This window comes from Vulpes vulpes, chromosome 11 (assembly GCF_048418805.1).
Source record: "Vulpes vulpes isolate BD-2025 chromosome 11, VulVul3, whole genome shotgun sequence".
Lineage (NCBI taxonomy): Eukaryota > Metazoa > Chordata > Mammalia > Carnivora > Canidae > Vulpes > Vulpes vulpes.
Genome location: NC_132790.1, coordinates 7,354,812 through 7,381,890, shown reverse-complemented (window position 1 = coordinate 7,381,890; position 27,079 = coordinate 7,354,812). Strand labels below are relative to the sequence as shown.

The 27,079-nt window shown below is 40.3% G+C and overlaps 1 pseudogene; it reads right to left on the bottom strand.

Annotated features, from left to right (window-relative positions):
- Positions 1 to 18,997: 18,997 nt before the first annotated feature.
- On the bottom strand, positions 18,998 to 19,059 carry LOC140594542 (U4 spliceosomal RNA; annotated as a pseudogene).
- Between the last annotated feature and the right edge of the window lie 8,020 nt (positions 19,060 to 27,079).

The following is a 27,079-nucleotide window of genomic DNA, read 5'->3' as shown; positions in this document are numbered from 1 at the left end:
GAATGCAGGCAGGGAGGTAACTATGAGTTCTGGGTCTAGACCTCAGGAGGTCTAGGAACTTGGAGCTTCTGTTCTCACTGTCTTGAGAGGCTGCCACCATCTGAGCAAATTAGCATTAGCCTCCTTAAGGGTGATGTGGAGAGAGGACCAGATATCCTCGTCATCCCAGTTGAGGCCCAGACCTGTAAGTGAGGCCATCCTAGACCATCTAGCCCCAGCCACCCCGGCCCAGAGCAGCATAACCTCCCAGCCAAACCACAGAATCATGAGAAATAATAAAATGGCTGTTGTTTTAAAACATGAAGTTTGAAGTGGTTCGTTACGTAACAGCAAGTTGATCTGCTTAGAGGGTTGTGTGTCCTTGGGTAGGCTGCTTAGCCTCGCTGACCTCAGTTTCACTATTTACAAGTGAGATGATTGTTCCCACTTCACAGGATAGTACATGTTGGCATGCTGTATGGTAAATAGATGTTCAAAAAATGTTAAAATTTTCCCCGTGAAAAATATATTATGCAAAGATAAGCTTTAGTGGGACGCAAAGTGGCTTGAAGATTAATTTGTAGGTCAGGATTACAAAATTACAAAAATGCAAGGACATAATAGGACACAAGTGCTTGGAACAAGTAAGGGGGTATATTGAATTTTTGCTAAGAGGGGATTTAGTGTTGGTTGCATGGTTGGATTTGAGGACCTTTAAAATTCATTTTTCCTTGACATTCGATGAATCTCTGGCATCAAGGATCATCTGAGCCAGGTTAAAACTTTTTCCTCTTCTCTTTAACTCTCTTTCTAGCTACATTTCCTTGAAGACACACTGGTAATCCCGATTGTAGCATGCTTTGTTGAGTGAGTGCGCTTCTCCTCCTTCTCCTACTCCTCCCCTTCCTCCTTCCTTCCTCCTTCTTTCTTCCTCCTTTTCCTCCTCCTCCTCTTCCTTCTCCTCCTCCTTCTTCTTTTTTGGAGATTTCATTTATTTATTTGACATAGAGCAAACAAGAAAAATAAAGAGAGAACATGAGTTGGGGGTAGGGACAGAGGGAGAAACAGAGTCCTGGCTGAGCGGAGAGCTGACACAGGGCTCAAGGCTCAGTCCCAGGACCCTGAGATCATGACCTGAGCCAAAGGAAGATGCTTAACCGACTGAGTCACCCAGACGCCCCAGAGTGAGTGTGTTGCTAACTATAACTTAAACTCGAATTGAGCGTGTAGCCCAGAACATCCATGCTTTTACTAACAATGTTACCAGGAATGGACAGAATAATTAAAATAATAAAGACAGAGGGAGATAGAAGTGTAGAGTCTTGTTTTGCAGATTGGTAAAACACACAAAAAAACGTGTCCATAAGATGATTACGTGTTTTTAGTCATCTATTTGTTTTTCTGTCTGTCTTGTTTTTAAAGGTTTGATTTTACTATGGGAAACTTTTTATAATGACTGGTATTGCTGATTCTCTGTTGCTTATGGGGGTCTCATTTGAATCCCTTACTCTTGCTAAACAGTTTATCACTAAAAACCCTGTTAGGGACCCACCTCAGACACTCAGACTTGCATTTGGTGGATATTTTAATGTGTCCCTTCAGTAAAGGCATATAATAGCATAAACCCAATTGAAATGGGGTATTTCAGCAATTGATAAAAGTATTTGCACTGCAAGTTTCACATCAGGATTTGGGGGTGGAGTGGGGTGGGGGGCTCTGTGTAGGGGCTGTAGCTTTTAATGAAGAAAACTAAAAATATAAAATAACCCTTCATAGAATCTAAGTAAGTTGAAATATTCTCTTATATTCTCCAAAATTTCTGCGGAAGACAAATGAAATGCTTCATCCACATTTCCCTCCTAGATTCCCTGGCTTCAAACTCTGGCCTTGTGATCCGCCCACATTTCCCTTCTTCACTCTTTGCTGGTGCAAGTCATCTCCTGGCTTTGCAAACCCCGGCACTGCTGATGAATAAACATGGTTCTGTCTGTGGCGCCCCATACACTTTGGAGACAATGTTGAGCTTCAAAGTTTTCAGAATTGCCCGGTCCGGTTTTGTTAACGACATTAGTGGGACCGCATTGTTGGGGTTAGGGGCGACACAATGGCGCATCTCTTACATCATCAAGTACAAGGAGCTCTGTCTCCAGCTGTACAAACAGCACAGGAAATGGATTTTTTCTTGGTGTTATTTTTCGTCTATTAAAATTATGCAAACCCGGCAAATACAACAATTGCTTTGTTAAGACTCCCGAAATGTCTAACCATTCATTTCCCAAGTAAGAGCCTGCGGTGCGTTTGATGCTGAGGATTGTTAATCCCAAACGAGGAGAACTAATAAAATAATCAAAAAAGGGCCCTAGAAGTGTTGATAAATTTCAATTATCTCTTGCTCTGTATCCCAGGATTGGACTAGCAGGATGGGACTGCCTTCAAGTAGTACTTGAGTCGGGGCTGCATTTTCTCCTCCTCGGGCCCCTGGGCACCACCACGTCTGTCCTTTGTGGCTGAATCGCCTTAGCCAGGCTGGGTTGGGAGGTGCTCAGGGCCGGAGGAGACAAAGCAGGCCCGCAGCACAAAGGCGAGGGAGCCAAAGAAAGCAAAATTGAATCTCTAGCACCCTGCTCCTGAGTAAACAGACAAAACTAATGGGTCTGCCATTTCTCCTCCCATCCAATTACTGGGTTCCAGTAGAGAGAATATGGCAACATCAGCTCACACAAATCCTAATGCTCTTAATCCCTTCCATACATATAAACCTCACATCCACCCACATGACTTCATTACCCAAACCACCCAGGCAGCCAGTGTGAAGGAATGGGCCCACCAGCTGCAGAAACCTGCCTTCTTCAGGTTTTAATCAGCTAATGAGGGATATGCAAATGAAAAGCTTATGGGATTATGGCTTGTCCGACAGCAGTTCACCCCCAGTGATAGAGGACTAATACAGGTGTTAGTAAACGGGTTATTAGGCCCGGCCTAATTTAGACCCATTCATGCTGCGCTGGCACTCTTAGCCCCAACATTTGTCCTCGTCCTGGGGGCCCAGCAGGAGCCATCTTTAGGCCTGTGGTAGGTCTGACATGAACTCGTCGCTAAAGATATGAAGTTAATAAATCCGGCCATTGGGTGTTTAGGCATACACAGTGACATGAGAGCGGCCTCCGGTAGGGGCTTTCTTCTTTCCCCACAGGAGGAAGGGCCTGAGAAACTGCCTGGGAGCAGTGAGAGGGAGTTTTGCTCAACATCCTTCACCGCTTACCCTGATTCACAAAGAAATAGGAACCTAGACAGTGGTGCCCTGATAGACCTTTGACAATCAGCTCTCTGGAAGACAAAAAAGACCCTGATATGTAAGTCCACTGATTTCCGTGGGGTAAACGCGTGTACCATGGATCATGGCAGATAGCTTATGTGACATCAAGCCGCATGCAAAAATTCTCCAAAAAATTGACCATCAGCTCTTGCAAGCCAGTATGAGCTGGCTCCGGTGAACCACCAGACACAGGTGTTGCCCTCATGTTACCCACAGTCTAGCACAGTCATTCGAAGTGAGTCTGTGAGGTCAAAACTATTTTTACTTTATGCTAAGATGCTGTTCAGCTTTCTTCCCAGGTTGACATTTGCCCCGATGGTGCAAAAACAATGGTGGTAAAACTGGAGGCTTAGCACAAAGCAACACACAGCATGGCTAGAACAATCTGTGTGTTCTTCACCACCACTCACAGGAAAACCAAAAAATTCCAGCCTCTCTTAAGAATAAAGAGTAAAAATCATTAATTCTATCAAATCCTGACCCTTGAATACATGTCCTTTTAATATTCTGTGCGATGGCCTGGGAAGTGTACATGGAGCACATTTTCATACCAAAAACATAATGGTTACAAGCACTGTGTGGTTGTTGCTCAAGTTCTGAGCTGAACTAGCAACTCTTGCATGAAATGTCATTTTCACTTGAAAGAGCAACAAACTATGTTTATTCAGACTTGGGTATTTGACAGACGGTTTCTTGCAAAGGAATGAGATGGGCCTGTAATTTCAAGAAAAACAACTCACAGTATCTGTTGCTAATGGTAAAATTTGAGATTTTAAGCCAAAATTAGACCTTTAGAAAGCTGTATCCCCACATTGTGAATTTGACACATCCCAATATAAAGACTTTTTCAGTGAGAATAGTGGTGATATTAATGCAAGTGGTATTTTAATGTCGTATAATGAAATGTGTGAACATTTGGAAGATTTGCATAACTAGTATGAACCAATATTTTCCACACGACCAGTGCATGATGTTACAAAATCAGGCAGTGATAAAAAAAAAAATCCAAACAGAGTGCCAGATAGACCAATGAGTTTTACCGTAGCAGAGTATGAAAATCCATTAAAATAGTTTTGAATTCCATGTTGCAACTAACCTTTAAGAAATCGCTAGTTGTTGGGATGCCTGGGTGGCTCAGTGGTTGAGGTCTGCCTTTGGCTCAGGCCATGATCCCAGGGTCCTGGAATTGAGTCCCACATCGGGCTCCCCTCAGGGACCCTGCTTCTTTCTCCCTCTGCCTATGTCTCTGTCTCTCTCTCTGTGTCTCTCAGGAATAAAATAAATAAGTAAATAAATAAATAAAAAGAAATTACTAGTTGTTTAGTTTAAATATAATATTAAAGAATAAAGTTCAGTTGTCCAGAAATGGTTATTAAAATCTCATTTTAGTATCTGTGAGGCCAGATATGCTTCATATACTTCAACCAAAATAACATGTCCCAACAGATTGAGTGTAGAGGTAGATAGAAGAATTCAGCTATCTCCTACTAAACCCAGGCACTATTGGGATTTGCAAAAATGTGAAACTCAGTCACTCTCTTTACCAAATATGCTTTGTTTTAAAAAAGAGTTGCTTTTCATAAAAACTTGCTATTTGTTGTTCTTATTTACATTTTTAATATTCAGAAAAGCTTTATTAACAATAGTAAAAAATAAAACAACTCCAATGTCTACTGACAGAATGGATAAATTGAAGCATATACATAAAATACGATACAGCAAAGCAAACAACTCTCAGATGTAATGTTGAGTGAATAAAGCAAGCCCAGAAGAACATACATGTTTATAGAAAGTTCAGTTATGAGCAAAGATGAGCAATATATGGGGTAAACCAAATATAAAATACTAAAAGGTCTAGTGTAACATCAATATTTGGCTCAAGCCAAATATCACCATCATGGAACAACCTTGTGAGATACAAAAATAAACCCGAAACTTCAGTTTTAAAATTATTTATTGCCACATTTCCATTTGTAAGCGTTTTAATTTTTTAATTTTTTATTTTTTGTAAACGTTTTAGTATTCAAATTTGGTTAGTTTTACATTCAGAAGAGGAAAATGATTTTTTTAATATGGATAAAACACTACCAACTGCCAGTTTCTGCCTGTGGACACTGAACTACACGTTTATGAAACCACATAGATGCTCACTGTCAACTGAGGTCAGTGCAGAAACAAGATATGTTTAGGGTACCCTCATTTTCTTTAGCATCTTCGTCTTCATGAACTTCTTTATAGTCTTTATTATATAGGAGATTGAAGATGATTTGCCGTGGATGTGTTATATTTTTTTAATGAATAAACATTTTAAAACTTTTCAGTTTTAACTTTTAATGCTGCACCTATCAAGAGATATAACCCTTACAAACAAGAACCTTTGGGAGTCTCAATAATTTTTAAGAGTGTACAGGGATCCCGAGACCAAAAGTTTAAGAACCAATGGTCTGGGGCGCCTGAGTGGCTCAGTTGCTTAAGTGTCTGCCTTCAGTTCAGGTCGGGATCCCGGAGTCCTGGGATGGAGCCCCATGTTGGACTCCTTGCTCAGCGGGGAGTCTGCTTCTCCCTCTCCCTCTGCTACTCCCCCAGCTTGCCCTCTCTCTCTCTCTCTCTCTCTCTCAAATAAATAAATAAAATCTTAAAAAAAAAAAAAAAAAGAACCAATGGTCTAGTGCACCATTACTTTTTGTCTTGGAGAATGAGTCAGAGTTTGCTTGATGGAGATGATAGGAGGGGGAGGTCGACAAGATGTGTAGTGTAAGGCCAAGAAGAAATGTACTTGGGCTTCCATAGAAGAGTCAGCATGGCTGGACTTGAGATATGGGGCAAGCACAGCTGCAGGAGTATGTGGGAGCCTTGTCCCCAACCTCCATATTTTGTGGCCTCCAGGAACCACAGGAAGCCTTTAAGCAGGGCCATGACCTGATCTACAACTTAAAAAGATCACTCTGGCTCCAGGCATTTTATCCAGGGGCCAAAGGCTAATGAGTGAGAGCCCAACCTCAGAAATTTTCTTTAGCTGGCACTGCGTTTTGAAAGTTTAGGATTTGACAACTGGAGTGTTCCCCCCACTTCCCTGTGGTCTCACACTCCCCTGCCCCACTCCCATGTTTGTGATCTATCTAGTCCTGAGGATGGGGTAAACCTGAGAACACCCCCAAAGGGCAGATGGTGAGGTCCTTAACCACAGGTACGCTCTTGACTGGGCAAAACTGGGAACCTCTCCGTTCTTTGCAAGGGTTCTCTTTGGCCTGAGGGCTTTTGAATTGCCAGCAAAAGAAAAGGAGGGTTTGTGTAAAGAGCAAAATCAGGCTGGGAGATTTTTAGATGTCTTTAAGATTTCTCTCATTTTCTCTTAGTGAAGAAAGACCTTTACCTGTTATGATTTGATTTTCTCCAAACTCTTCTGGGAAAATAGTAAATTTACATGCCTGTTATCATAAGGGATATCTCTTATTCTCATCATCCTACATTAAGTTATACTTTTAAAAATTGTAACTCCTTTTTACTTTCCAGGGTTCAGTGGGACTTAATAAAAACCCTAACGGGGGCGGGGGGGGGGGAGAGAAGAAAAGGAAGAAAAATCACCTCTAATCCCCCTATGCACAGTTCTTATTATTTTTTAATGGTCTCTCTCAATGTTGGCCCAAAAGCATGCATGATCATTACATAGCTGTCATCACAGCATGGAGATAATTTTATATTCTATCCTTACTTTTCTTGAAGGCAAAGAGAAAAATGAACCTAGCGAAGTGCCTGCGGGGCGCCAGAGATTGCTAGAGGTTGTAGCATCCTTTCTCTTATGGGTGCTTACAGGTACTTGTTAAAGTGGGTATTAGTCAGACTTTGACACGGAGATTACCTGACATAAGTAGAGGCTACGCTAATACTAATTGGTTATCAAGTTAAACAGCTTGTGAATGACAGAGGAAGGATTCGAACCTCCTTTCTCTGGCTGCACTTCCCCTTCTTTGCATTGCTCCATCATCTCCACTGTAACTGGTGTTGGCTTCACTGTAATCTAGTGGATTATAAACTGCCTGAAGGCAGAAACCGTGCTTTACTCGTCCTTATTCCCGGAACCTAGCGCGGTGTCTGGCAGGTCTTAGGTCTTTAACCAATATTTGTTGAATAAGTGCAGCCCCTGCACCCACACTTTCCCAGGCCTCCTGAAGATTTTAGGGCTAATGAGGGCCTTCTCCTCCTTGTTTACTTTGTTTAACAAAATTTAATCAAACTGATGCAGGCAGGGCAGTCCGAGGACCCAGGGGAGGGTCTCCCAGAACCAGCCAACAGGGATAGAAATCAAATGCAAGCCAGAGAAAGTGGAAGCAGTGTATTGAATAGCATGAGTGATAGGGAATAGCACGAGGTGTGTGGGAGACTGGGAAAGGAGAGAAGAATGAGTCTCATTATTGTTTGGGGTTAGGGATTTATATTGGAAATGTGTCCTTTTGGGGATTTAGGGTAGCGTCCCATCAAAGGTGAGGTGTTATTTCATAAATTGCTGAAGGTAGGGGTGTTGGTGTCAGTGTCAGCTAAGGTTTGTTTGAAGCTAAAGTCTTGGTACATGTTTGGGATCTGACTCTTCTTAGGTGTTACCAGGTGTTTGGGGTTTAGGACAAAACTCAGAGAATGATTAACTTTCTCGCTTCCTGCTTGATGTGGGAACATCTTCTGTGGCTTATTCAGAGGCAAAATATGGAACATGAGTAAATGGGGCCTAGCAGAAAAACAGCAGAGATGGAACTTTCCTTTCCTAAAAGGGGAGTCCCTTCAGCTCTGTACTTCAAAACTAGTATGTACTGGGCCCTTGACCATAGGTTTCGGGGAAACAAAGACCAAAACCCCCGCTGGGGGTAGGAAGGCAGGATCCTGGGAGGGAAGTGTTCTGTGCAGGTCTCTGTAGGCAGCAACAAAGGGAGAAAGCATCTGGGACGGCTCTCCAGGAAAGGTGGCTTTGTTCCATCTTCTACCTCCACCAGCCATCTTTTGAAAATGTGTACTTGGTTACAAGAGGCCAGAGATGAGAAGGATTTCGTGTTGCTAAGGGTTGGGTTTCAGGCTTGTCGTTTGCCTTTGAGGCATTTTATTTTATCTTACACAGAAGGGCATAATTCACATTTTTGTTCCCTATATACCATATTTAAATCCAATAAGGCATCTTGCAGTCTGAAAGAATTCTATTCACCGTTCCTTCTGTAAACTAAATAATCGCTACCACCACCACCCCTCTGCCATTTACCTTTTTTTGGATCTATACACTAAATTTTCTTTTTATTTTAAGATTTTATTTTCTTATTCATGAGAGATACAGAAAGAGAGGCAGAGTCATAGGCAGATGGAGAAGCAGGCTCCATGCAGGGAGCCTGATGCAGGACTCAATCCCAGGACTCTGGGATCACACCCTGAGCCAAAGCCAGATGCTCAACTGCTGAGCCACCCAGGCGTCCCTTTACACTGAATTTTCTAAATTTTGTAGTTTATATAGTTTGGAGCGAGTGTCATGTACAAAAACTTTGTTTTTTACATTTTTCTGGCCTGTCGTTGCAAAATCGAGGTAAACTCTTATTCGATTGGTGGCAGTTTCGTGAATTTGCTAATGTGATTCTTTGTGTTTTATCTGTGCCAACATCTTCAGAGTTCAGAGAGGTGATATGAGAGTTCCGGTGCTAGATGAAATTGGCCAGGCGCCTTTTCAGAGTATGTGGTACAAATGCCTGAAGAAATACTTTTCTCTCCCTTCAAAAATGTCATTTTGCAGGCACATGATCTCATTGCTATAGAATTCCATCTTTGAATAACAACATAGCCAAAGCCAGTGCTTGAATACTTTGCAGGATGACTGTAGAAAATTTTTCCGGCCTTTGGAGTGTGTGGGGTTTTGGGATGGGGGCAGGTGTCCAATTACACTCCTTTCCTCCAGCTCTTAAATTGTCTCTTTCTTCCTGCCCTTGCTCCCAACCTGGATTTCACTGGAGAATTCGTTGTCCTAAAATACAGGAAGCATATTGGAAGTATTTAGAGGCCAGAGTATCAGGCGATCGTGGGTACTTCTTGGTGGTTCTACTTGGTCTTGGTGGAAGAGTAATTCCAAATGAAAGTTGTTGAACAGGGAGCCATACCAACTGATGTTCATTCTCAGAACACAAACCAAGCTTTATTGTTTTTGTTTTTTTTTTTAATTTGTAATCATCTCCTTGAAATAGGGGGGTGGTTTTTAACATTTTCGTTTCCCCTGGAGAAGGGAGGACCCAACTAGATTTCTTGAATTCTTCCTTACAAAAGTCTTTTTTTGTTCTCTAAATACTTTTGCTGTTGGAAATAAAGAACTCTGCAGACTTAAGTCCTTCAGCAAATGTTCTAAACACCTAATTTGGGCCAACACCTTGTCCTGGGATTGGCCTGTTAACCTTTCACCCTTTACCCGGGCTGCCATGAGGGAATGATCCTCTTAGAATCCTCCCCAGGCAAGGCCACAACATGGTATTCTTAAGTCTATTTAACCTGGGGATTTGGGGAGGCAGCTTTTCCACCCTGCATTGTTCATCATTGCCATTTGTTTTCTATAGTTCCTCCCAATTAGTTGGCCAGGGCTTTGAAAATGCATGTGATTTTAATGCCTTGTAGATCATGCCTCTGTTCTGACCGGGGGAAATGAGAGCAGGCTCATGACACTTTATAAGATGTTGTCATGCTTACAGATCCAAACATAGTCCATGAAGAAATTATCCCACATACTGCAGCATATGTGGACAATAACTGACACTTGTAACACCATTTAGAATTTACAAATTATTTTTGATGTCTAACTTCCTTACCTACTCACAATAAACCTGTGGAGTAAATGGCAGTTATAAATGCCAAGTTTACAGACGAGCAAACTAATGGTGAGGGAAATAAAGGATATTTCCAAAGTCACTTAGTTAGGTATACCTGACTGTTTTCCATTTCCTTTCTCATTTGAATAATAAACTTTTAAAATTTAAATAACTTGCTGTTTCACATGACTCACTCATTTTTCTTAATAAATAACAACCAGCCAAGGAAAGTAGGACTTACCCTAAGTCTACTGTTCTCACAGTGTAAGATTGGCAAGAGCGTAGAAAAATGAAAGGAAAAGAAAAGCATCAGAGCCAAATGGAAAATATATTTTTAAAAAAGATCTAGTACATTTAAGAACCTAAGATATGAGATGGGTGGTGCACCTGGGTGGCTCAGTCAGTTGAGCATCTGATTCTTGATCTCTGCTCAAGTCTTGAGCTCATGGTTGTGAGTTTAAGCCCCGTGTTGGGCTCCAACACATGCTGGGTATGTTGCTTACTTAAAAAAGAAAAAGATTTGAGATGTGGCATTCTATTTCAGGAAGAATAGATGTTTCATCTTATAAATGGTATTGACTACCTTCCTGGAAGAGAAAGACCCCTTAACTCATACCTTATTGCAAAATTACAGATGGATTAAATATTTCAATGTTTTAAAATAAAATTAATATTTTAGAAAACTTGGAAAAATATATGTAGAAACCTATTATGAAGGAAACCTTCCTGTTCACAGGAAACCCTGAAGCCATGATGGTAGCGAGATGTTTTTTAATGTGACAAATATACCATGACAAAATTAAAAAGCAGTGGTAGCCTAGAAAAATATATGAAATGCAAGGCAAACAAAACAATATTTTTACTATACTTTATGCTCCCATAAATCTTAAAAGGCAAACATTAGAATTGGGTGAATAATATAAACAGAAAATTCGCATAAGAGGAAATCCAAAAATTCTGAAACATGAAAGACTTAATCTCAGCAATCAGGGAGGTGGCAAATATGGTAACATTTTGACTCATCAAATTGGCAAAACATAGAAAGAGCAATACCATTGTGAATTGGAGAGGATGCTAGAAAACTGCTATTCCCATAAATCAATGGAATGTGGGAATTTGTCTATTCCTACAAGCTATTTGGAAAGTAATCTGGCAATATATATTAAAATGTATTTCATTTTAATGTATTAAACTTTCACTAGCTGTGGCAATCCTGCTTAAAAAAATATATTCCATAGAAATAAAAACATTAAAATAAGTTTCTAAGTTCACAGGTGCTTATTTTAGCAATTTTTATGATCATAGAAACAAAAATAAAACAAAGTATTCATTAATAGTGGTATCTGATAATTGAAAAAATAAATGAGTATATCTGCTCTATAGAATATTTTTTAGTCCTTAAATTACATTATATCTTTATCTCTTAACCTAGATGGATCTCGTGTATTTATTAAATGAAAAAAAAAAAGAGAGAGAAATGAATCCGGTATGATACATTTTTACTTTACAAAATTTTACAAGTGTGTGCGCGTGCACATGCACGCATGTGAATCTATTTGTGTGTACTATGAACTTAGATAAGCCAATTTAGTCATGCACTAAATATGACTAGCGTCACAGTAGTAAATATTAACCTCTTAAAAATGTTAGGTAGGTTTGGGGCACCTGGGTGTCTCACTTGGTTAAGAATCCAACTCTGGGTTTTGGCTCAGGTCGAGATCTCCTGGTTGTGGGATGAAGCCCCACAGCTGGGCTCTGTACTCAGTGCAGAATCTGCTTCAGATTCTTGCTCCTCCCCCTGTTCCTCCCCCTTAGTCCCTCCCCACTCAAGCAAGCATGTCCTCTCTCAAATAAATAAATAAAATATCTTTTTTAAAAAAGAAAGTTTTAGGCAGGTTTAGTTAGCAAGTCTGAGACTCAATCCCACCGCATATATGAACATTTATAACAACCAAGCACACACAGGTCACATCGCTAGTTCTGGAAGCTCAATCCAGCTCATCCTTTAGTTGTTTTACTCACTGTCTTGCATGACAGGTTCCCAGAACCAGATGTGACAATTTGGCAGGGGCAGCATTCTATTCTCCTTATGGTCTATATCAGGCCATCAGAAATCCTCCCAAGCAAACTGAACCAGTACTCTTTAGGATTAAGTCTTAGACACCATCCCTAAGGGAGCAGCCTACAGACTTTGCTTGACTTTTAAACCCTATCCATGAAAAAAGTGGAGTGTCTCTTAAAGAGTTTAGATAAGTCCTATATAATCGAATATCACCAATTTCACCAGTATGAACCCGTCTTAAACGTCTGTCATGCTAACAAGCTTCTAATTTCACCTCTGAAAAACCCACTTCTGACATTGACTCTACTAATCAACAAAACATCTTTGTGTTGATCAGAGATGAAGATTACTGATGCAGTTATAGTAGCCACATCTGAATTAGGGCAACTGACTTTTCTTGGCTTGTGACTTAAACCGACTAACACACACTAATATCCCATTTTCTGGGTTCAAGCGTTTTGAAACAAATTAGCTACATCCTAACAGCATTATGGGGAGGAGGTGGAGTGTTCACACAAGAACAATTCCCACTGGTTGAGTAGAAATGGGATGAGGATGGAGCTAGAATATTGACTTATTCTTTATAGACCTTTATATCATTTCCTTTGACACAACACACTCATTTTTGTACTTTAAAACTCTTAGTAGAAACATATTTTTAAGAGAGGCAGTAACTTTTTAAAAGTAAAAGCAAGGATCACCTTTGCACATGCTCTTATTTCTACATAGAACATCTCCCTCTTGTTTTATGTTAGCCGTGGTCTGCTTTTCCTTCAGTTCTCATTTTGAACACCATGTCCTTTGGGAAGGCTGCAGATAGTCACATGCTTGCTCTCGATGCTCCTAAAGCACCCTAAATATTTCCTAGCATAAGATTCATAATAATTCCTATTTGTTTTTCCTGTTATGTTATACATTTTATACATTGCCTCATTCAGTACTATGTCTCCTAGCACCATGCCTTGCAATAGGAAGTGCTTGCAAAATCTGTGCTGAATTCATGAATGAATGAAGGAGTGAGTGAACCTTGAGATCCAGCATTTAGTTTGCTTGTGGGACTTTTGCCTTTACGATGCTTATGAAATAGGTTCAATAAGATTTCAACTTTCTTGCTCAGCCAGTTTCTTATCATCATTTCGTGCAAGAATATATGCGTCACTGGCATAATTTTCAATACTAACATCTGCAATCCATAAGGAAGGAATAAAAATCTCCTCCTATAATAAGTTGTCAGGCATCATGGAGGTGAAATTATACTACTCCAGACCTACATTTTGAGTCCTGGACTCACCATTTATTAAGTGTGGAATTTTGGAAGAGACTTTTAACAGCTCAGTCTGAGTTTCAATTTCGTCATCTGTAAAATGGAATAAAAATCGCTGCTTCAAAGATTTATGGTAGGGATCAAATGAAATAATATATGTGAAAACACTCCGTGAACTATAAAGTTAGAGGTACATATTTTTGATTGTAATGAAGGTAGGACGAAGTCACATTTCCTTCTGGAGCATTAAGGTTTTTCCATTGTTAGAGCTAGGTGCACCACATTGACTCTTTTGGGCACCTCAGACTCACAGGATCATAAACTATTAGAGTCTGAAGGGATCACAAAATCCTAGGCCACCCTCCCCATTCTGTAGCTAGGAAAATTAAGGTCCAGAAAAATGTTCTGACTTTACTCGGGTCATAGGGCAAGTTGGTTCAACTGAGGTCATCATATGCAAAGGATCGTCTTAACATCTTTTCACCAACTTACTTTTTTTGTGCTGCAAAAAGAAACTCATTTCAGGCAGAATTTGCCTTGCTTTGACAGAAAGAAGTACTCTTAATCCCAAGCACAACACAAAGACTTCTTTGAGGAATTTATTCATGTGTTGAGCAGTGAATTCAATTATTGCAATGACAAATGCAAATTTCCTTGAAAAAAGATGTGTCATCTGTTGGCCAATTCATAAACGAGTCTTACTGCACAGTCTCCATGAGCTTGTGCAAGCCTTGTGCAACTCCAGGGAAACAAATATTAATGGCTATGAAAAAAAACCACAAAAACTCTAAAGTCCAACACAATAAAAAGAAAGACTGTGAACCACAACTCTGCCTTCCCATTGATGCTGTGTTTGGGGAATTGTTTTGGGACGAGAGCTTGCGGTTTTGTTTTTAGTATGGTGACAATAACGATCCCTTACATTTCTGAAGGCCTTCAGAATTTTCAAAGCGAGATCACGCACATTCCCACTTTGATCCTCACAACAGCCCTGTGATGGAAGCATGCAATTTTCTAAGAAAATCCACTCATGTTTTTCAACTGATCTCCTCTTTTGTTTCAGGCATATTGCAACTCAAGGAGCTACAGGTCTCAAGTGCGAAGAGTCAGAATAATTCAGAAAGACAAACATAATAGTTGAGTTTTTCTAAAGGAGTTGTGTGTGTGTGTTTATGTGAATGATAAAGAAATAATAAGCAAATGTGGGAGGGAGTGGTAGAGAATAAGAATTCCAGTAGCCTATGGGAACAGAATACCCACAGCAACTGGATTTGCTCTTTTAAATTTTCTGTTTATATGCTTTTCTTCAGACAAGGCCACAGACTTTGTTGTCTCAATTTTGAGGAACTTTTAAGTTTGTCATGGCAGTGGTAGCTGTGGTTGGATGATTTCTTCAGTAACAGACATCACCAGCTATGTGACAGCAACGTTTGGGACAATATAATATGATGGGCAGGAGTGTGGTGTCTGGAGACAACCTGATTTCAAATCTTAGATTCAAAACTTACTGGTTATGTGGAGCTTTGGGTAAGTCACTAAACCTCCTTGCTTCATTTCCTCTTCTGAAAAAATATTTATAATGATAGTACTTATAGTGTTATTGTGAAAATTGAATGAGTTAGTATATACAAAGTGCTTGGAACAGTGTCTGATACAAAATAAGTACTATATGAGTTTGTTATCATCATCATCATCATTGACCAACAATATTGTTTCTGAATCTATGTCCTCAACCTCTCTTTTCACTAGGTACTAGAGTGCAGGGGGTGTCTTATGATGTGCAAGGCTTTATAGTTTGGGATCGATATTTTCTGAACCTTTTCACAAAATAAATTGATGTGAAAGGATTTTGCAACTCATTTTGAATTTCATTTTTGAATTACACAGAGATTAGGAGTCCTGGCTCTTGGCCAGACTACATGAACAAAATCTCTCCTCTACCACTTGCAAGCTATGTTATCCTGGGCAAGTTATTTAATATAACTGGAGCTTGGTATAATAATGGTACCTACCTCACTGAGTTGTTTGAGGCTGAAATGAGATAATATATGCAGAAAGCTTACTGAAAGAGCTCCATATAATTGTGGAATTATTATCCATCAGCATGAGAGAAAGAAGAGAAATATACTTGCACTCAGAAGCTAAACTTCCAGGAATGCATGGGTGGCTAGGTTGGTTGAGTGCCCAGCTCTTGATTTGGGCTCAGGTCATAATCTCAGGGTCCTGGGATTAAGTCCTGCGTGGGGCTCCACGCCCCACATGGAGTCTGCTTGAGATTCTTACCCTCTTCCTTTGCCCCTCCCCCTGCTCATGCTCTCTCTCTCTAAAACAAATAAATAAATCTTAAAAAAGAAACTAAACATCTATTTTTTAAAAAAGGAATTAAAAGAACAGCTAAAATGTAATGAGAACTTGCTATTTGTGCCAAGTCTTATACTAAGCTCTGTATGTGCATTATCTCATTTAATAATGATTTTATATATATATAAATATATATATTTATATATATATATTTCTGGTATATTTATCTCATATTTTATTCTATGACACAGTTTTGAGATGATTTTTTCTTCTCTTTTTCTCCAATCACTGTCAGCTGGCCTGGACTTACAACACTTTAGTAAGAATGCTGAAAAAGTGAGACCTGTGTCCGTTTCTTCAACAGTTTTCATCAAGACATCAAAGTCCCCATCCTAAGGTGCTCAGAAAGGAGGAACATCATACTCTGTACTGCTAAGTCTTGCTTTCCATAGTCAGCAATGTGCTCAGTTACTGGCACGGTAGAAAAAAATACGCACAAGGGGAATGAAAATAAAGAAAGTCTCATTTTAAGTGCTAATGCATCTTGGACTGATCTCTTTTTTTATTATTTGTTATTAATGCATAGTTGACACACAATGTTACATTAGTTTCCAGTGTACAACATAGTGATTCAACAAGTCCATACCTTATGCTCTGCTCACAAGCGTAGCTACCATCTGTCACCAGACAACTCCGTTACAACATCATTAGCTATATTTCCTATGCTGTACATTTTATCCCTGTGATTTATTCATTCCATAACTAGAAGCCTGTACCTCCCACTCCCTTTCACCCATTTGGTCCATCCTCTCATCCCTGTTCCCTCCGGCAACCACCAGGTTGTTCTCTGTATTTATGGGTCTGTTTCTGCTTGTTTGCTTGTTTGTTCATTTGTTTTGTTTTTTAAATTCTGCATAAAAATGAAATTATATGGTATTTGTCTTTGTCTGACTTATTTCATCTAGTATAATGCCCTCTAGGTCCATATAGTCACCAGTGGCAAGGTCTCCTCCTTTTATGGCTGAGTAATATTCCAATACATGTATCTATACATCACATCTTATTTATCCATCCACCCATCGTTGGACACTTGGGCTGCTTCCGTATCTTGGCTGTTATAAATAATGCTGCAATAAACATAGGGATACATACAGGTGTTCAAATTAGTGTTTTCATTTTCTTTGAGTAAACACCCAGTAGTGAAATTACTGGATCGTGTCATATTTACATTTTAGTTTTTTGAAGAACCTATATATTATTTTCCACAGTGACTGTACCAATTTACATTCCCACTAACAGTGCATGAGGGCTCCTTTTTCTCCACATCCTCACCAACACGTTATATCTTGTCTTTTTTATTTTAGCCATTCTGACATGTGTAAGGTGATAGTTTTTTGTGGTTTTGATTTGCATTTCCTTGATGGCTAGTGATGTTGACCATCTTTTCATGTGTCTCTTTGCCATTTGTATGTCTTATTTTGACAAATATCTATTCAGGTCCTCCACCCATTTTTAATCAGATTATTTGGGTCTTTTTGGTGATGAGTTGCACAGGTTCATTATATATTTTGGATACTAACCCATTATCAGATGTATCATTTGTGAATATTTTCTCCTCTTCAGTACATTGCCTTTCTGTATTGCTGGTGGTTTGCTTTGTTGTGCAAAACCTTTAATTTGACATAGTCCCAATAGTTTATTTTTGCATTTATTTCCCTTGCCTGAGGAGACATATCTGGAAGAATGTTGCTAATGTCAAAGAAATTACTGTGTTTTCTGCTAGGAGCTTCATGGTTTCATGTCTCACGTTTAGGTCTTTAATCCATTTCGAGTTTATTTTTGTGTCTGGTGTAAGAAAGTGGTTGGACTGAATTCTCAAGAAGATGCTCAGTTATAATCCCTGGTCTTCTTTGAGTACTAAACAAGACTTAAATGGATAAACTGCTAGCCTCAAAAGCAACTTGGTTGTTTGATGGTATTGATCATCCTTTTGCTCTGAAGCAAATCGTGGGTTGTATGTATGCCTGTTATAGGTGAGTTTTGTTTTTTTTTTAAAGATTTATTTATTAAAAAAAAACAAAAAAAAAACAAAAAAAAAAGATTTATTTATTTACTTATTCACAGAGACAGAGAGAGAGAGGCAGAGACACAGGCAGAGGGAGAAGCAGGCATCATACAGAGAGTCCGACGTGGGACGCGATCCAGGGTCTCCAGGATCATGCCCTGGGCTGCAGGTGGCGCTAAACTGCTGCGCCACCGGGGCTGCCCTAGGTGAGTTTTTTTTAAGATTCTACTTATTTATTCATGAGAGTCACAGAGAGAGACAGAGACATAGGCAGAGAGAGAAGCAGGCTCCCTGTGAGGAACCTGATGTGGGACTCGATCCCAGGACCCCAGGATCACGACCTGAGCCAAAGGCAGATGCTCAACCACTGAGCCACTCAGGCAGCCCTTGGTGATGTTGTATATTTAATCTAATAATTAGATATTATGAAAACATTGACATAGACATTATGCTTTATTTTCAAAATCAGTATTGGTAAGGCAGACGGTTTTTGCTGAAATTACCTAGATCAGCATTACAATGACAGAAATGTTCCTTATCAGCAATATTCTATCTGGTTGTCACTGTCCACATGTAGCTCCTGAGCACTTAAAATGTGTTTAGTGCAACTAGAGTATTGAATTTCTAATTTTACTTATTTTGACGTTACATTTAAATAGCCAGGTAGTACTATTATCTGTGGTTCCATGGCTGCTTCTTTTAAGGTCTGACCACCGAGAGAACCTGGGAGCAGGAAAATGCCTGGAAGAATCAAAACCCAAAAGCAGTAACAATCTAGTGCCCAGGTCTTGGCTTCTCCATACTGTTCTCTACTAAGAGGAACCAGAGTTCCTTTTAAGAAATGACTAACTCAAGGGCTGGTGCAAGGAAGATATAAGATGAGCCCAGAGTATCTTGTTGAATCAGAAAGCAAGAGTGTGTTCAAAGAATAAGGGAGACATGTTGAAAAGACACAGAAGAGTTCTGGTTTTGATCAATATGGAACAACCATACTTCACTCCACTGCTCCCACTGACTACAGCTAAGACCCTGGACAGAATGCATAAAGCAACTATCAGAGGATTCTGGGAGGGAGGTGGAGCAGGGGACTGTGCAGGGAACCTAGTGTTTGAGGGACAACCCACAGTGAACCTCCTAGATTGTTTCTCTTTCCCCTCCTAGATATCCTGTCTTGGGCTCTAGGGCAGCCTTGATTAAGAATAATCATGCCTCGGATAGACCTCATAGGCTACGATACTGCCACTGCACAAAGCTCTAGGGCAACTTAAAACCTAGAACTACAAATAGGGGCAGAGAGGAAAGGCTTTAAGAAAAGCCCATGCTTTGTCACCAGAGGACCTAGAAGGAGGGGTCCAGTGGGATACAAGTCTTTTAACTTTTCTCCTCTGAATGAGAGCTGGCAAGGAAGCAGCAGGTCCCCCCTCCTCTTCAGTGACAGCAGCAGCAGTGGAAGTGCCCCTTAGAGTGTTAAGCTTCTGAAATATCCTCTCCTTTACCAGGTGAGCTCCACTGGCGTGGTTAGAGGTGCCCACCACAGCGCTGAGCCCTTGTGAGTTTCCAACATATACCAGTGAGCACCAGGGTCATTACTGAGATACTCTGCTGTGGCCAGTAATTCAAGATGGTTGTGTCTGCTTGAGTTGAAAAAGCTGAACCCTTTACCAACGCTCTGGTTAGTCCAAAGAAAGGAAGGAGAATACCGAATAGAAAATAATATTATTATTTTGCTTGCAGAGGCCAAGGCGGCACCTAGTGATCAGAGTGGGAATAGAGTAGCAATATTGTAGCTAAAAGACACAAACCACAAGGGCAGTGTCTACTTCAGGGATCATGAACAGGATTTTTGGCTTTGGGCCTCCAACCGCTGTCCCTAACAGAATACTAACAGTCTAGCAGCCTACCATGGTTTTAAGCGTTGTCATTGCCAGAGAGAGATTGCAAGCTGGCAAAATAATGTCGTGAAATGGATTGGCTTCTTTTGCGATCCCTAAATGCCAGAGCTCAAAATACTAGGAGAGAACTGCTGAAGCCGTGCAGCCTGCAGAACAGCAATTCCCCCAGAATATACCTCCCTGCAGCAGCCACGAGGCAAAGGACAATAGAGCTTCTATCACTTGCAAACTTAACATTTACTAATACAAACAGACGTTTGTTTCTCTCTTTTCCTGGCTAGGATGTCTCAAGATGCATATACTCCTCCCGTATCTTCCCAGGCCCAAGATATCCTCTGGGGTCGTCCCTCCAAGTTCATCCCAGCCCTGAGATTAGAACAGAAAGCAGAGAAGGACGAACCATATTCTCTTTGGACCCAGCTGACATCTGAATGTTCAAACCTGGCCTGATACATTTTTCCCCACTTTAAGAAATACCCCAGCTTTGAGGAACTTCGTCACTACTGATGGCAATTTCCTTGCTATCTGTCAAATTGGGAGTTTGAACTAGATGAGTATTAAAGTTTTTTCTTTTTTCCCAGATTCTTCTGGGGCATGAGACTCAGGCATCTCATTAACTAAAGTGCACCCTATTTAAGGAGCCATGGCATATGAATGGGTCCCTCTAATTCCCTGGCACAGTGCCACGGTTGCAGTAGGTTTCTTAGTGACTATTCCATTGATTACTAATCTGGGGCAAAGCCAACACAGCTAAACCTTTCTCCATATAGGTTCATTTTGCCTTACTGTTCTTGCCTTGGGCTGTTGTAGTCTTTTGATGAAGGTCTTAAATTAACAAGCTCATTTCACATCTAGAACTAAGACAACCCTTCCTGTTCTCCCCATTCCAAACGAGAACAATTTCATCCCTATCACTCCAAGATCCCTTGTCCCCAAAAGCTCAGATACCAATTAGCCCCCATTGGAGATTAATAAACAATACAATAATGACAGATAAAAAGACTAATTCTTTGGCTGAGAGAATCACTTTAATTAATTTAATCCCGGCTGAAAGATCAGCTGTGCTCAGGCCTGCTCACCAGCAGGCTCCATTTATCCCAGTCTGTCCCTTCCTTGAAACCCAGGGTGTGCTCGGGAGCTGGCACTTAAGCAACAATGAGAAACAGATTGTACTGTCAGGCTTCATTAAAGGTCATCATTAGTATTCCAATTTGAGGACCGTCGCTCTAGCTCAACCTTTTACCAATCCTTCCCCCCTGCGCATTGTGAAGTTTGGTTCAGCTGTGAAACGCAAAAATTCTCCCCTGGCTCCCCGCGTCAGGATGGGTATCATTTGATGCCTGTCGCTCTGCAGCTTAAAGGGCAAATCCCCCGGGGAGAAGTGACAGTCCCAGGACTCTATCTGAAAAGCAGGTCCTGTGCAGCTGCCTGGGATGCGAACATTTCAAGGGATGGAACTTTCGGGGAGTCTGCCCTAGCAAGCAGAAATAGGACGGCCTTGTCATCTTCTCTGGGAATCTGCTCCAACTGATCTCTTGCAAAACAGCTGAAAAAGACTTCTTGGGGGAGCCCATGCTAATGACAAATAGGAATCACCCACCAAAGGCAATTTCCCACTGGAAAACTGCTCTGGGCCAAAGGCTCTGTAGAGGGACAGGAACCTACCCGCCACTGCCGGCCGGTCCAGCCCTCCACGCACACGCTCAGCTGGCTTTGGGGAGACCGTTTACAGGCTGCCCACTTCACACAGGATAGGATATGGTCATTTTCCTTTTCTGCAAACAGCCAGTTTTTAACTACTTTCCCTCTGCTGAAGCGGTTTTTATTTTTAGGTGATTGTGTGCACAGGGGTAAAATTTTACATACTTTTTACCCCTTTTCTCAGTAAGTAGAGCAACAGCCTAGTCTCTGCCTGTTTTTGGAATTAGGTCACCTCCTCTGGGTGCTGCTCTCCATCACCTGTCTTCTGACTTGCCTCTGTCGGTTGTTTTCAGCAGCTTATTTTGGTCGTTATTCTCTTGACTCTTTTAACCTGCTTGTCTCACATCTCATTAGGGGCCGGGCCATGCTGTTTCTTTTTAAAACTAGTGGACACAGAAGGTGCACGAATATTCATCAAACGAACAAATTAATGAAGTATTTACTGATCATGTACTGAATTGAATATACAGCTCTGTGTTAGGGAAATGTGTTTTTTAAAAAAGTATTCGATATAGATCTTTGCAAAGTCGGCTGAGGGGGCCCTCAGCAACTCTGTGTCCTGCCCTTCTGCCCAAAAGGGCCCTACTGCCTTCACTCACCTGGACATCTGTGCTCTCTGTGCTTAGAAGTCCTACTAGTTATAAGGAGAACAGACCAAAAGTCATTCATACTTTAGTGTAAATTAGTGACAAGAGCTCATACCATATGTTGAATTCTGTTTCTCAAGTGCCCAGTGTAGGACTGAGCACTGAGTAGACAGCCCATAAATTTGTAGAATTTGACTGAAATAGGAGCAGAGGAAGGGGATCCAAAGGAAGGTATCATTAATGGAAGGATTTGCAACATATCCTAAGGCAGCTTAAACTTCCCTTAAACTCTTAAACAATTACTTACCCTTTCTTCACTCAATCCATGCAAGAACCCATGCATTCTGCAGAAGTGTAAGATAAAATAAATGCCCTTTGTTACAAACCCTGGAGTTTAGGGAGTGGTTTATTATGCAGTTTTATCACAGCAAGAGATGATCAACATAGTGTGGCACAGGTGCCTCGAGGGGCTGGTCTGGCGGGGGTGGGGTGGGGAGGTGGGGAGGGAGTGTGTGGCTGAAGTGGCGGAAGCTACCTAGGTGGCTCAGGACTGCACCCCACTCCAACCACAGCAGCCATACTTTTATTTACTTTACATACCAGGCTTTGAAGAAGGGCGTCTGAAGCAAAACTATTTTCAGATCAATGTGCTATTTGATAATCTAATGGTTTTTACAGGTTGGAGTTTCTAGGATCCTATGAAAACTCCCAAGTTCTGAATTTAAGTGTCACTGGAAAGAAATGTGAATCCCAGAAATAAATACTATAGGGAAGGAGAAACAGCCCTCCCCACTGGACCTTTCCTGAACTGCAGAGGTGCCCTGCATCTCACATAAATGGGATGAAGGAGAATTTGGAACTTCATTTGGTCCCTTCCTGGTGCTCATTAGTGGTGTTGTCTGGCTGCCCAAATCATGCTGCCTTTCAAACCCAGGGGAGTCTTTTCCAGATAGCAGGCTCAGTTTTCTTTGTAAATGCTTTAGTGCAGAAACCCCTGTAGTGAACAATTGCCATTATTTGGCTGCCCAGCAATTAATCCCACTACCTTTTAAGAATGCCTTTATTGAGATATAATTCATACACAAAAAAACTGCACGTATTTAATATATATAATTTGATGAGTTTAGATGTATGCATATACCCATGGTACCATCACCACGATGAAGGTCAGTTCTGTGAGCACCTAGTGTTTACCTAATGGACTTCTTTCTTTTTTCCCCTAATATAGCCAGAGTCTGTTTTCATTGCTGCAATAAAAAATGCCAGTGACACTGTCTGTAAGTTCACTTTCCATCTGCCTCTCTCTCTATAGATTCCCACATGAAGTAAATGATATATGCGTCAAATGTCCAAAGGGAAGGATACAGGCAAGCAACCTGAGCTAAATATCATGTTTACAGAGTCTCAGACCTTGGTTTCTCTCTGAGTACCTTTAGAATAAGAATAAATGGACTTGTGCTTTACCAAGTAGTTAGCTAAAGCCCTATGGTCCTTGTAAACTGTGATAGGAAAATCTGGAATAAAATCTGGAATAGACTATGTCTTTTTAACCTTCCTGCTTCAGGGCTATCCAAAGGTTCCCAATCTTCTGTGTGCCTAAGAGTTACTTGAAATATTGTTCAAATATAAACATCCTGGACATCCTCTCCCTACTCTACATCCCAAGATTCTACTACAATAGGAGATTCCGATAAGGGTGCTCTCAGGATTATACTCTGAAAAACACAGGAAGCCAGCCTAAAGATGAAGCCATTACACAAAGAAGGAAAAATTAGAGAAACTCAGAAACAGTGGTAGAGCCCTATTCAAGCTGTGCCTAAAGCTCAATCCACCTATATATAGAGTTAAGAAAGAATACATTCCTTGTATTATTTTTAAGATTTTATTTATTTATTTTAGAGAAAGGGAGCACAAGTAGGGGGAGGAGCAGAAGGGTGGGGAGCTGAGCACAGAGCCTGCCATGGGGCTTGATCTCACAACCCTGTGATATGACCTGAGCTGAAATCAAGAGTCGGAAGCTTAGCAGACGGAGCCACCCAGGCACCCCCTACTTTGCTTGTATTATTTAAGCCAAAATTAAAATGGTTTTCTGTTACTTACAGCTGAAAGCATCTTAACTAGTATGGAAATATTTTTATCTCATACATATGATTGGATAATCACAACCACCCATGAAGAAGGTTTTAGTTTTATTGCTATTATCAGATGATGAAAGCAGTTTAAAAAGCTGGAATCTTTGCTTAGATTGAGCATAATTTAGAGCCAAATGCATGAAGTTAGGTCTTCTTGAGGCATAGTGACCCTCTACTAAGGAAAATAGAACTTTTGCCCGTATTGATACTGATTTTTTATACTACTACCTTCCTGCAGTCTTTTCTGAAAATTGGGCCCGTTCTGATATTAATTATGTGGCTACCAGTTGGAACAGATTCATTGCTGCAGACATATAATTTAGTTTTTCTTCCATAGTTTTATGTTTCAGTATTTCCCTTTTTTTCTCCAACTCTATTGTAAGTTTCTCAAAGACAAAGACCACATCTTGAATCCTTCACATTCCCTAGAAGATGTCCGACCTAGAAGATTGCTAATTATTGGCTGACTGAATTATAACAAAAGGACAGGTAAACCCACAGGGTAAAACAAACTGGTTTATTCAAATGTGTAACTGAGTTCCAGTAGTTTCTGACACATAGTTTGTCCTTAATAAATTTTTGCTGAATGTAGGAATGAATATCAATTGAGCCTTTCTGTTATAATGATACTCCATGTCCATGACATTGGAGAATGGGCTTTTCAGGCAAACACTGAAAAACAAACAGTAGGTTAATAGAGGGTCTTATTTTGTCTTCAGAGAATAATGCTTTGACTTTGACAAATGCTTTGAGTTTGAGCAATCTGAAGATTCTATGGGATGCTCTTAGCATCAGCGCCAGGAACACTAATCATGAGATGTTTATAATTCAACTTTCACATGATTTAAGATCAGTATTTCTGCTTTGTTGTACAGTACACGGCAAGTGCTGCATTACACTCAATAAAAATTACAGCATACTCAGACCACAGGGTAGGCCCATATGGCAAAAAGATTAGAAACTTAAGGAATCCAACCACTGCTGAGAATCAAAGACTAAGATTCTAGATTTTATATGTGCCTACTGTGTGTTAGTAATATTATAATTACAAAATCTTATATGTTGCCTAAGTCATAAAAGTTCAAAAATCTGCCCTTAACTTGGCATTTCAACGTGGCCTGATAGACTAGAAAGAAATTGTTTTAGACTAGCACACCTGATTCCGTTTCCAGCTCTAACACCTACATGGTGTGGATGGACCAGAGGCAGGTCACAAACCTGAGACTTCTTCCCTCTTCTGTAAAATGGAAATGATGCTAAAACCCACTCCACTGAGTCATTGTGAAGGTGCAATTATGCAATATATGATGCAAAAGTACTTTATTAAATATAACATTTCAGATGATTTGTGCAGCAGCAACAGAAATTTCAAAGTAGCTTAAATACAGAGAGAAGGTATTGGCTTTCATAACTGAATATTTAGCCCTGAGATGGTTAGGGCTCCATCTCTTTTCTGTATACACCTCTCCTCTTCTGTGTAGGTGTATTTATTATTAGGTTGGTTTCATTCTTAGTTTTACAATGGCTGCCAGCAGTAGGCTGGGCTATGGACTTTCTGGACTTTCTTTATTTTTATGGAATAAAAAATGCTTCGTATAGCCATCAAGCAAAAGTTCTAAGTTTTCTTGTGATTGGAGTACTCCTGAGTAATGACAGAGGTCAGGATTATGAAGATTGGCAAAGAGCAATCAGGGCCAACCCCAAGACCAAAGGATGAGGTCAATACTACCAAAAGTACATAGATCCTAGAAAATGAGTAACATTTCCCTAAGGGAAAGTTAGGAAATTGGGGGCTGGGAAGGGGGGATAAATTCTGAGTGGACACAAATCTTCACTCCCTTGTATACAAGCAGCTTTTTATTTTGACTGATATTAGTATCATAGCTCAATTTGGTATACATCTGTGTATTTAATCTGTCTTACAGTTTTGCTTTAAGATATTTAAGTGGTTTAACTCATGCTATTTCCCTCCTTCCTTTTTGTTGCCACTTCTCAAATTACTGACAGAGCTCCCATAATGAGAGTCGTATACACATTTGATTTGTAGCATATGGAAATGCGTAGAAAACTGGAAAGCCCTATGCAAATAGCAGGTACTCTCCCTGCTACTTTGCTTATTACTATGGGCCTTTGACTTTGGGGATGCTTAGTAGCATGGTAGGATTGTGTGATTCTCTGGATGGTCACATTCATTGGAAGCTAGATTTATTCATAAAGGATATGCTTTATAGGTTCCAAGATGAAATTCCTCTGCCCAAGCCTTATTAGACAACTTAGCCTCAGGCTTTTCTGAAACAGGTGGCTCAGTGGCTCTTAGAATAATAGTACTAGTCATTTTGGTAACAGCTTAATTTGTGTAATGACTGGCAGTTCACAAACTGCTTAAAAAGCCTAAGAGCAAAGGATGGATGTGGAAATTCTGTAGAATTTAGTCCAAGGTGTCATATCCCTAGTGAGTGGTATGTCTAGTGTAGACTGAGAACAATCATAACCAAAATTCCTAGTAGCATAATTATTTAAGATCCAAACTCTAAATTTTTATTTCTTTATAAACTTCCTAAATGTCTGCAGCTTTATAATTATTGCATGTTTTCACACCCCTTGGCTCATTTGATTCTCACAATCTCTTTTGAGGTAGGCAAGGATTATTAGTTTTATTTTACAGATGAGGAAACTGAACCCCAGAAAAGATAAAGGACTTGCCGAAGGTCAAATAGAAAGTGTCAAGTTCAGATCTTTTGATTCCAAATTCAATATTCCTTCTCAAAGCATATCAGATTCACTCTGGACTCCAGGAAAGGACTTAAACATTTGTGTTAGTAAGCGCATAGAATCAATTAGTAAGATAGGAATAGGATCTTGGGGAGTTTTACAAGGTCAGAAGAGTCTCCAACCTTAATCCCAACAGAGGCTGCAGGAAGAGCTAACTGACTTAAAAACTCCTCCAACTCTTAAATCCTGA